The following is a 9781-nucleotide window of genomic DNA, read 5'->3' as shown; positions in this document are numbered from 1 at the left end:
CGCTACCTTTCTGAGGTGGGAGTGGAATTTGTGAACAAGGGAGGAGGGGATGTTTCTCCTCGGTTCTCTTCAGGAACACCACTTCGGAAGGGTTGCTTTCTCCTCCTCCTCCTCTTCCTCCTCCTCTTCCTCCTCCTCATCCTCCTTTTCTCGGAGGATGTGAGAGACCGCTGGTGGGAGAATGTCGTAAATGTCTCCCGCCCTAGTTAACCACTGCAAATAACCATAAAAGACCCACCCAAACACCCAAACAAGAAGACTGGAGCCAGCGGCGATGCTCTGCCTCGGCCTGTAATTCACTTCTGACGGGACTGTAATGTGTGTGTGAGTGTGTTGCATGCATTGTGCTGTTTCGTGAGGGACTCTCCTCTCCCCTCCTCTCCCCTGCTCTCCTCTCCCCTCCCCTCCTCTCCCCTGCTCTCCTCTCCCCTCCTCTCCCCTCCCCTCCCCTCCCCTCCTCTCCTCTCCCCTCCTCTCCCCTCCCCTCCCCTCCTCTCCCCTCCTCTCCCCTGCTCTCCTCTCCCCTCCTCTCCCCTCCTCTCCCCTGCTTTCCTCTCCCCTCCTCTCCCCTCCCAGTGTTTCCTCCAGGAATTGTAACATTAGTGGCGGCGCGCAATTTTTTTCCGCATGAAACGCGCATGCGCGCTCAAAACAACGACCTAATTTCAACCAAAACTAGAGGGAGGATGGCAAAAAAAAAAAAAGAAGAATATACAGAATATAAACGTGTGATACCGGTTTCCATCCATCAGCTCTGAAGGTTTACGTTACTCACGGATCCAATGTCCTTCCAAACGAGCAGTCTTGGCTCCCTCTCAAACACAACAGGAAAAGTATGTCCAACTTGGCGAAAGTTTCCGAGTATTTCCAACTTGCGCAATCAGCGCCTTTTTACATACAACCCTATGGGAAAAGGGAAAAAACTGCCGCTTTTTTAAAAAAGCGGCCGCCTTTTAAAAAGCGTGAGAAAAGCGCAGCTGCCGGCGTCTTTTTCAGTTGAATTTATTTAACTTTTCAGAAAGACGCTGTGTGTCGTCAAGCGCCTTTCTGACAGCTGACCAATCAGGACGAGGAGAGTACCTTCCCTAGTAACCAACTTCCCAACAACCGGTGCTCCAAGATGTCAGACCCATCAAGATGTAGCACAATGTAGCACATGTTGTAGGATGTAGAACAACTCGTGATTGCTACTGGTGTTTCATAACGTGGTTCCAGTGTTACAGTGGTGTAGTCTAGTTTTTTCTAGTGGGTATTGTTATGTTCAATAACGGAGTCGAACTCAGAGCTTGTAGTCGGAGCTGGCAACTCCATTTAATCAAACACGAGTGTAACACAAAACGTAATACGGCACATGTCGTAAAGCCCAAACTGTCGTAAACACAGACGTAACATTTCCCCCCCCCTCACACAACCTAGGTGTGATACTCAGTCATGTAATCACGCAAGTGCTCGGGCCTGTTGCGTGCTCGAACCAGACGTGGCTCTGGTGCAGCCACAGCCACTGGTGGCGGCTCCACGCCTTGGGGCTGAGCCTGGTAGGCCGGGGTTGCTGCTTCATCCAACCGTGCGGCTGGCAAGACTGTGGAAGAGGCCACACTCAGCGCTGGGCCAGGGGGAGGCTGCACCTTACGCAGGCGGGTAGCATGCCAGCGAGTGCCGTCGGCGAGCCTAAACGAGGCCGGGCCAAGCTGTTTGCTGACCTGGACAGGGTCAGACCAAAACGACTGGAGTTTGTTGTCCCGATGAGGTCGTCGGATCCTGACCCAGTCCGACACAGCGATGACAGGTGGCCTAGCACGTCTGGCCCTGTCGAAACGATCCTTCATCAAGCGCTGGTGTTTGGTGACTGTGGCTTGAACTGGATGGACCGGGGGCTGAGCTAGTGTAGGGCGGAGCCTATCGAGAGGCAGCTGGAGCTCCCGCCCCAGCATGAGGGAGGCTGGGGAGACTCCTGTAGTGGCGTGTCGCGTGGCCCGATAATGCAACAGCGTCTGGAGGAGGCTGGTGGTGAGCGTGCACCCTTGTGCCAGGTGGGCCCTGATGCCATTCTTCAGTGTTTGGTTCAGCCGTTCCACCCCCCCGTTCGCAGCAGGGTGGTAGAACGCTGTGCGGATGTGGTGGATCCCTTTACCCACTAGATAGGAGGACAGTTCATGGGAAACCATTTGAGGACCGTTGTCAGTCGTGATCCTCTTGGGCAGGCCCCAACGCGCAAACAGAGCGTCGAGAATGCCGATCAGCACCTTTGCTGTGACCGAGCCCACAGGTGTCACCTCTGGCCACTTAGAGTGGAGGTCGTAGGTCACAACGAGAAAACGCTGGTGATGTGGTACCCCATGCAGCTCGCCGCAGATATCCAGTTGCAGGTGCTCCCAGGGTTGAGATGGCCAGTCCAACGGCTGCATGGGCGGGGGTGGAGCTGGAGCCCTGGTCTTACCACTAAGGAGACAGGCAGTGCAATCCTTGACCAGGGTTTCGAGTTCCCTGTCGATGCCTGGCCACCACACAACCTCACGACAGCGCTGTTTGAGCCTGACTATGCCCAGGTGACCCTCGTGCGCCATAGCCAGGATACGCGCCCGAAGGACACCTGGGACCACAGTGCAGAACCCGCGAGCGACACAGGTGTCATTCCAAACCGACAACTCCTCCCTGATCCTGGAGTAAGTGAGTAGCTCGTCAGGTACTCTTACCGGCCACCCCTGCGTGATGTAGGTTGAGAGTGTAGAGAGGGTGGGGTCATCGGCTGAGGCATCCCGGAGCTCCTTCAGCGACACCGTCTCCTGAAGGGGTGTGTGGAGGAGCTGGACGAGGTCATGCTCAGCCTGGTCCAGTCCGGGGGTCAAGGTTGGGGCTGTGGGTGGGCTGTGGATTGCGCGTGATAGCAAGTCGGCTACCACGTTGTCTCGTCCTGGCGTGAACTGTAGCCGATAGTTGTACTGTTGCAGGCGGTCGGCCCAGCGGTGGAGGCGGAGTGGCTTGTGACCGGTGCCAGACGTGGCCAGGAGGGTGATGAGGGCCTGGTGGTCTGTCCTCAGTGTGAATAGCCGTCCATAGAGGTACATGTGCCAGCGCTCACATGCCCAGAGGCATGCTAGGGCCTCCCGCTCCCCCACCGAGTACTTCTGTTCCGTGGGGCTGAGAGCACGGGAGGCGAAGGCGATCGGTCTCTCCACCCCCCCTTGCAGCTGGGACATCACCGCACCAATGGCTGTGGCAGAGGCGTCGCACGTGACAAGAGTGGGGCTGGCCAGGTCGAAATGCGCCAGGACCGGTGGCGAGGTGAGTTGGGCCTTCAGGAGGCGTACGGCGTCTGAGCAGGCAGACGTCCAGAGCCAGGGCTCGTCATGCTTCAACAGCTTCCGCAGCGGTGTGGTTGTGGCCGAGTACTGTGGCAGGAAACGGAGGTAGTACGCCGTCATGCCTAGAAAGGAGGCCACCTGAGCGGCTGTGGTGGGCTCCGGGACATGATGGATGGCCTCGGTGTTCGAGTGCAGCGGGTACGTGCCATCAGCTGAGAGGCGGAACCCCACAAAGTCAATGGCTGGGGCGGCGAATACACACTTCTCACCATTGAGTGTGAGGTGATGCTTGGCCAATGCACTGAACACACTGTGGAGACGCTCGTCGTGGCTCTCGACGGTGGCCCCGTGAACCACGATGTCATCAAGATAGATGGCCACACCTGGGATCCCAGCGAAGATGGAGGCCATGATCTTTTGGAAGCAGCTGGGGGCGGAGCTTAAACCGAAAGCCATGCGTTTGTAGCGGAAAACCCCTCTGTGAGTGATGAACGCTGTGAGGTTGCGGCTCTCGGGGTGTAGTGGCACTTGGAGGTAACCCTGACGGAGGTCCAGTTTAGAGAACACGCTGGACCCGTAGAACTGGGCGGTGAGCTCCTCTATCGTTGGCAAGGGGTATTTGTCAGGGATGATGGCCTTGTTTACCGCTCTCAGATCCACGCAGATGCGCAGCCCCCCAGACTTCTTCTTCGCCACCACCAGGTTGGAGATCCAAGGCGATGCATTCACCTGCTCAATGATGTCGCTATCGAGCATGCTCTGTAGTTGAGAGGAGATGTCATCGCGGAGAGCCAGGGGGGAGCGGCGGAGGGGCTGTATAACAGGCATCACTGTAGGATCTAACAGAGGCTGGTGGGCAAAAGTGTCGAGGCAGCCTACACCGCTGAACAGCGCAGGCCACTGTTGCTGCCAGGGGATGGAAACGGTGTGAATCTCTGAGCCAGCTGTGTCTAGCAGGGTGAAACCGAGGGCGTTGAACAGGTCGAGGCCTAACAAGTTGGTCCCGTGGCGTGCAACGTTGAACCTGAAAGCCGGCAGTGTCCTCTCCCCGTACTTCACAGGCAGCTGAAAAGAGCCCACAATGTCAATCTTAGAGTTGGCATAGCCACGCAGGGTGGTGGAGGGCAACCCCAGGGGCACATGGGAGAAGAACTGTGTATAGGTCGTCAAGTTCACAAGGGACACTGTGGCTCCAGTGTCTAGGAGGAGCGGCAGAGTGACATCACCAACCATCAACGAGCATGTTTTGAATGGCGCTCGTCCTGAGCTGACATTATGGATGACTGTGGTAGGTGACTGGGAAGCTCTAGCTGGGGCAGACCTGCAGACCTTGTGAAAGTGGTTTAGTCTCCCGCAGTTGGAGCAGGTTTTACCACGGGCTGGGCATGTCTGAGCTCTTGAATTGTGTGCAGAAGAGCCGCAATTCCCACACGGCTGGTGTGGCTGGTCGCGTGACCGAGAGGCCAGTAAAATGCTCTCCCCGCCGCTGGTTGCACTCACGTGGAGGAGGGGCACCTGTAGGCTGTGCGCGCCCTCTGCCGGTGAGCTGGGAGAGGCTGAAAAACTAACTGCACATTCTAAAGCTGTTTCAACCTGGGCCGCCATGTTCAGAGCTGCTGATAATGTAAGTTCATCATTTTCCAGTAACAGTTTTTCCCTAATCTTGTCACAGTTCGTGTGTAAGATGAGTTGGTCTCTTATCATTTCGTTCTGTAATGTCCCGAACTTGCATACGCTCGCCAAACCCCGCAGATCAGCCACATACTGTGTCACTGTCTCACCTGTTCGTTGGTGTCTTCGTCTGAATATGACGCGGCGGAGAAGAGCGCTTTGTGGAGGGGCGAAGTGTTGCTTCAATAGTTCCACAGCGTCTGTGTATCTCGCCGCAGGGCCAAGAGTTTCAAACACGCGCTGACCCTCCGCTCCCAGGCAGTGCCGCAAAAGCGCATATTTCCTCTTGTCTGATACATCCTCCAAGCCGGCAGCCAGGATGTATGTTTCGAAAGAGGAAATCCAGCGGCCCCACGGAATCGGTGGTTCTGCCGGGACTGCTAGGAAAGGAGGGGGTGTTGGTAGAGAACAATCAGCCATCGCTCGTCGCCAATGTTATGTTCAATAACGGAGTCGAACTCAGAGCTTGTAGTCGGAGCTGGCAACTCCATTTAATCAAACACGAGTGTAACACAAAACGTAATACGGCACATGTCGTAAAGCCCAAACTGTCGTAAACACAGACGTAACAGGTATACTGTGATTTTGCCCTCCCAGTCAGAGCGACACCTGTCCCGTAGCGACACCCCATAAGCACCACCACACTCACTTATGCATACAGTATGCATCTACACCAGTGTTTGCTGCCTTGGGGGGGTGGGGGGGTGGGGTGGCATGGACTGTACTTGTACATCAAGCTGCCTCACGCTACAGAAACAGGAGATGGGCTCCTTCCCTATGGGCCGTTAGGCTCCAGAACCATTGGTTCTCAAGGCTACTTACTTATGTGGTCTTGACTACCTGTCCACTTTCTCACCTGGTTCTTGCTCTCTCTCTCTGGTGTGCCGACACCATCCTGCTCTCTCCTTCTCTCCCTCCCTATCCTCCTCTTTCCCTCTTTTGCTGTCAACCAAAAGGCAAACATAACAACCAGAGTATTTATAATTTAATAAGAGGTATACATTGAATTCATATCAAATCATAACATAATTCTAATTGAATATTGGGTTGCTGTGGGCAATGCAGTCAGATACTGTCTTTACTTACTCTCTCACCTGTAAGAAAATCGTATGTCCAACTACAAAAAACAGACATTTCCAATGAGTGAGGGTTTGTTCCAATGCTTCAATCCACTGTCCATGTACTGTAAATATACCATTATGGTATTACCATAAAGCCCAATTCTAGCAGAATAAGAAAGATTGTATATCTACTTTAAGTAAAATAATAAAGTGCCTCGAGTTAGCTCTTTAGCTGGCATGTGTGCAGTCAGGCCCGTCACTATGGGCGGGCCTCAGGGGGCCAGGCCCGCCCACAGACGTGCTGGTGCCCCCCCAACTGGCGGCCAGATATAAAAATAAAAATAAATTTTTATTTTATTTTATTAATCTTCTATATTTATGTTAAATTAAGACATAACAATTGAGAAACAATAATGTGTTTTTCATTTTGTTGGAAGGGATTCTAGTGACAACCAATCATTTGAAAAGAAGTTGAAATATTGCACGTTACTGCATGCTGCTGCTACCGCCATTTCAGCTGTGTGAGCCGACTCAGTCGAGCAAAGTCAGTGCTTTTTGTAGTAACGTTAGGCCTGCCTAGATAGATATACGAACGTGGATTAAATCCTCGAAAGGTGCAGCTGCACCCAACCCCAATGGACAGAGAGATAGCACCAGCAGTAGCGACTGTGGGCCTGACACTACTAGCACCCCGACTGCTACTACTAGCAACGTGACCCTTGCTGCTAATGTTAGCCCCCCGACTATTACTATTACTAGCACTAACGTGAGTTTAGCTACTAGCCCACCGACGAATGTTAGGGCTAGCCTTGCTAGCCCCCCGACGACTACTGTTCCTGTTGGATTAGTGGTGGAGCCGTATGACCTTGGAATGGACCAGCCTAAACAGGTTATTTTGAGCAAATATCCAGTCAGAATGTTTGGTGCAAAAAACGATCATTGGCCTCAAGCTGGAACAGGGACTGGCTTGAGTATTCTCTGAAAAAGGACGCCGCGTTTTGCTACGCGTGCAGGAAATGTAGGGTAGTGCAGCGAATTCAGGGTAAGTTAATATTGTGTGTGTGCGTGTGTGTGTGCGTGTGTGTGTAGGCACCCGCCGTGGTGATGTTTTGCTAGTTGTATTCTCGTCAGCTTTTTCAATTGGAGAGATGGGCTGTTTGCATGGTTAGACTATATTTAATGTGCTTTGTGTATAACGTGTTCAATGATGAGGATTGATGTATCTGGCTGATCCTATTTGCTGTAGATGGGTGGTTTAATGTGATGATCACACGATCGGTCGGTCATACTGTATACCTTTTGCAAGTTTACTGATTGCGTGCCAGTCTCGTAATTTTAGTTACGTAGGTTATTTTATTTAATTGTTGCTCTTGTAAGTGTGCCGGGTTGGTGCCAATTATTGACCTGTGTGCATTGTAATGCACAACTTGGCTTCTCCATGCTATAAAGGGGTGGTTTAAAAAATAAAACACAGAAAATAGACGACAGGTTTGTAATAAACCAGCTTCGCCTGTGTTATGTTATTTGCTGCATTCTGATAATTTTAGGTCTAATCTTCATCAGTAGGCTACGTGTCCAATTTAGCCTCTGCCACCTCCTATGCATGTCAGTGTTGCATGACGAATACCATAGCATATTGGATTATCAAAAATAGTTAATAATAATTGTGCCCCCCCATGCAGTTCATTGGCCCACCCTAAGACTGGGCCCTGGTGACGGGTCTGTGTGCAGTAGACTAGCTCATCTAATCACCTCTGAGCTAGCTAGCTTGCTAGTTCTTTGACACTATTATTCACACCATGAAACTATAATCAGACACTTTCTAATCACAATAATAACGACTAATTTGAACCAACTTTCTCTGTCAGAACACAGTAATTATATTTGCTAACGTTTCAACTTGCTTACTTTCTTCTGCAGAGCTTTCACCCTGCAAAAACTCTCTCGCGTCGCACGCGCACACAAAACAAACCAAAAGCATTCTCCAGCGGCACGAAGCTGTGTGTGGAGGTCTGGCCCGCCCGCGAATTTGCGAAACCTAGGATGGTAAGGGGAGGCAGGGCAATACCGCTACCTGATTGGTTGGCGAAGCACTCCCTCATTGCCCCCTCATTGGCTCGAAGTAAGTGCTTCGTACGTGCTTCGTAACACAGACGGGGTGAATTTTATGAATGAAAGCGAAAGTTCTGTCACAAAACGCCGTTACGTATCCTCGCGCATTTTCTAGTGGGTATACGCAAATCCTTGTCCTTTCCTAGTGGGTATACGGCGTAGTCCTGCGTATCACGTAGACTACACCGCAGTGTTAGCAGCATTCGGCAGAAATCTTCATTTTCCGCAACACTGTTCCAAATATACCCAGTTCAACACAACACACCTTGTAAATATACCCAGCGATAGACTTGGTAATAGTCGTAGCCTCGGGGAGTAAAAGGGAAGCCTTGTCTGCCTCTTAGACATGACTACATCGTAATGATTACAAAGATGCCACTTGAAATGCATGAAATCCAAGTTTATTACATATTCACCTTGACTGACTGCCAGTCACGAATGGTCCCAGTATTGTGGCTTCAGTTGGGTTGTAATTGTGCTTGCTGCAGAGCACGATGTTATTGCTGATATTTTTGTTTTAATCCTGTTCTTTTACCAACTGTTAACAATAAAGTAAACTAGTTACTTGAGCTAGCTAAAGATATTGGCCCCCCAAATCATTTTACAACATGTTATAATTATGTTACGATGTTTCTCCGCATTGAAGGGAGCAACGCAGGGTGTGCTCGTAAATTCGCTCTGAGAGCGCCGGAGCGCACACTGGGTTCAACGTCATAAAGGGACCAGGTAATTTCATTGGACAAGAGGCATTCCATGAGTGCTGATCAGATTTCCAGGGAGAATTTACGAACGCAACTAGCGAACAAAAACCGTCAGATCATATATATATATACAGGTTATTTTGATAAACTGGACACATTTTGGGAATATATATGGTTACTTTCTCGCCTGAAAACATATTAAAACTTCATAAAATGACATGTTAACACTTGTATTGCCAAAATTACAGCTTTTAGCCAATGGAGGTTAAAATGGACGATTTAAATTGCCCGCTGCTAGCCGGTGCGAAATGCATTCTGGGAAAAAGGCGGTGAATTCTGCGCTTTTTTCCCATGGGTTGTACCGTATGTAAAAAGACGGCGAAAAGGCGCTGAAGGCGGCGCTTTTTTCTAAAAAAAGACGTCAAGTGTGAACACCCCCTTAGATGGTTCACATTTAGACCAATCAGGAGTATCCCTTGTGTCACGTCGTCAACTGAATGTTTAATGTCATTAATCTGATTTTGGATCAGCGGTTAGAGAGAGATGGGCGTGGATTTAGGTGCACTTTTAGTCAACATCCATTATAGCGCTGATCTAGGATCAGATATATTTTAATCAGCTAAAATGTTCAGAGGTGGATTTTTTTGTTTTTTTTGTTTTTGTGGACTGAATCAATTAGTGGCGGAGGAAATTCATTCGTGGCGGCCCGCCACCAATAAATGCATATAGAGGAAACACTGCCCCTCCTCTCCCCTCCTCTCCCCTCCTCTCCCCTCCCCTCCTCTCCTCTCCCCTCCTCTCTCCTCCTCTCCTCTCCTGTCCTGCTCTCCTCTCCCCTCCCCTCCTCTCCCCTCCCCTCCCCTCCTCTCCCCTCCTCTCCTCTCCTCCTCTCCTCTCCCCTCCTCTCCTCTCCCCTCCCCTCCCCTCCCCTCCC

General features: G+C 51.1%; 1 protein-coding gene across 1 annotated transcript in view; it reads left to right on the top strand.

The window, feature by feature from the left end:
- Positions 1-9781, top strand: part of myo1d (myosin 1D) — a gene marked incomplete at both ends in the record, with an annotated part of 200657 nt that overhangs the window by 19949 nt on the left and 170927 nt on the right. The window lies entirely within an intron of this gene.

The sequence above is a fragment of the Nansenia antarctica genome (genome assembly GCF_963989245.1).
Source record: "Nansenia antarctica genome assembly, chromosome: 11".
NCBI lineage: Eukaryota > Metazoa > Chordata > Actinopteri > Argentiniformes > Microstomatidae > Nansenia > Nansenia antarctica.
Note: the sequence above shows the minus strand (reverse complement) of the source record. Positions and strands in the feature narration are given on the sequence as shown.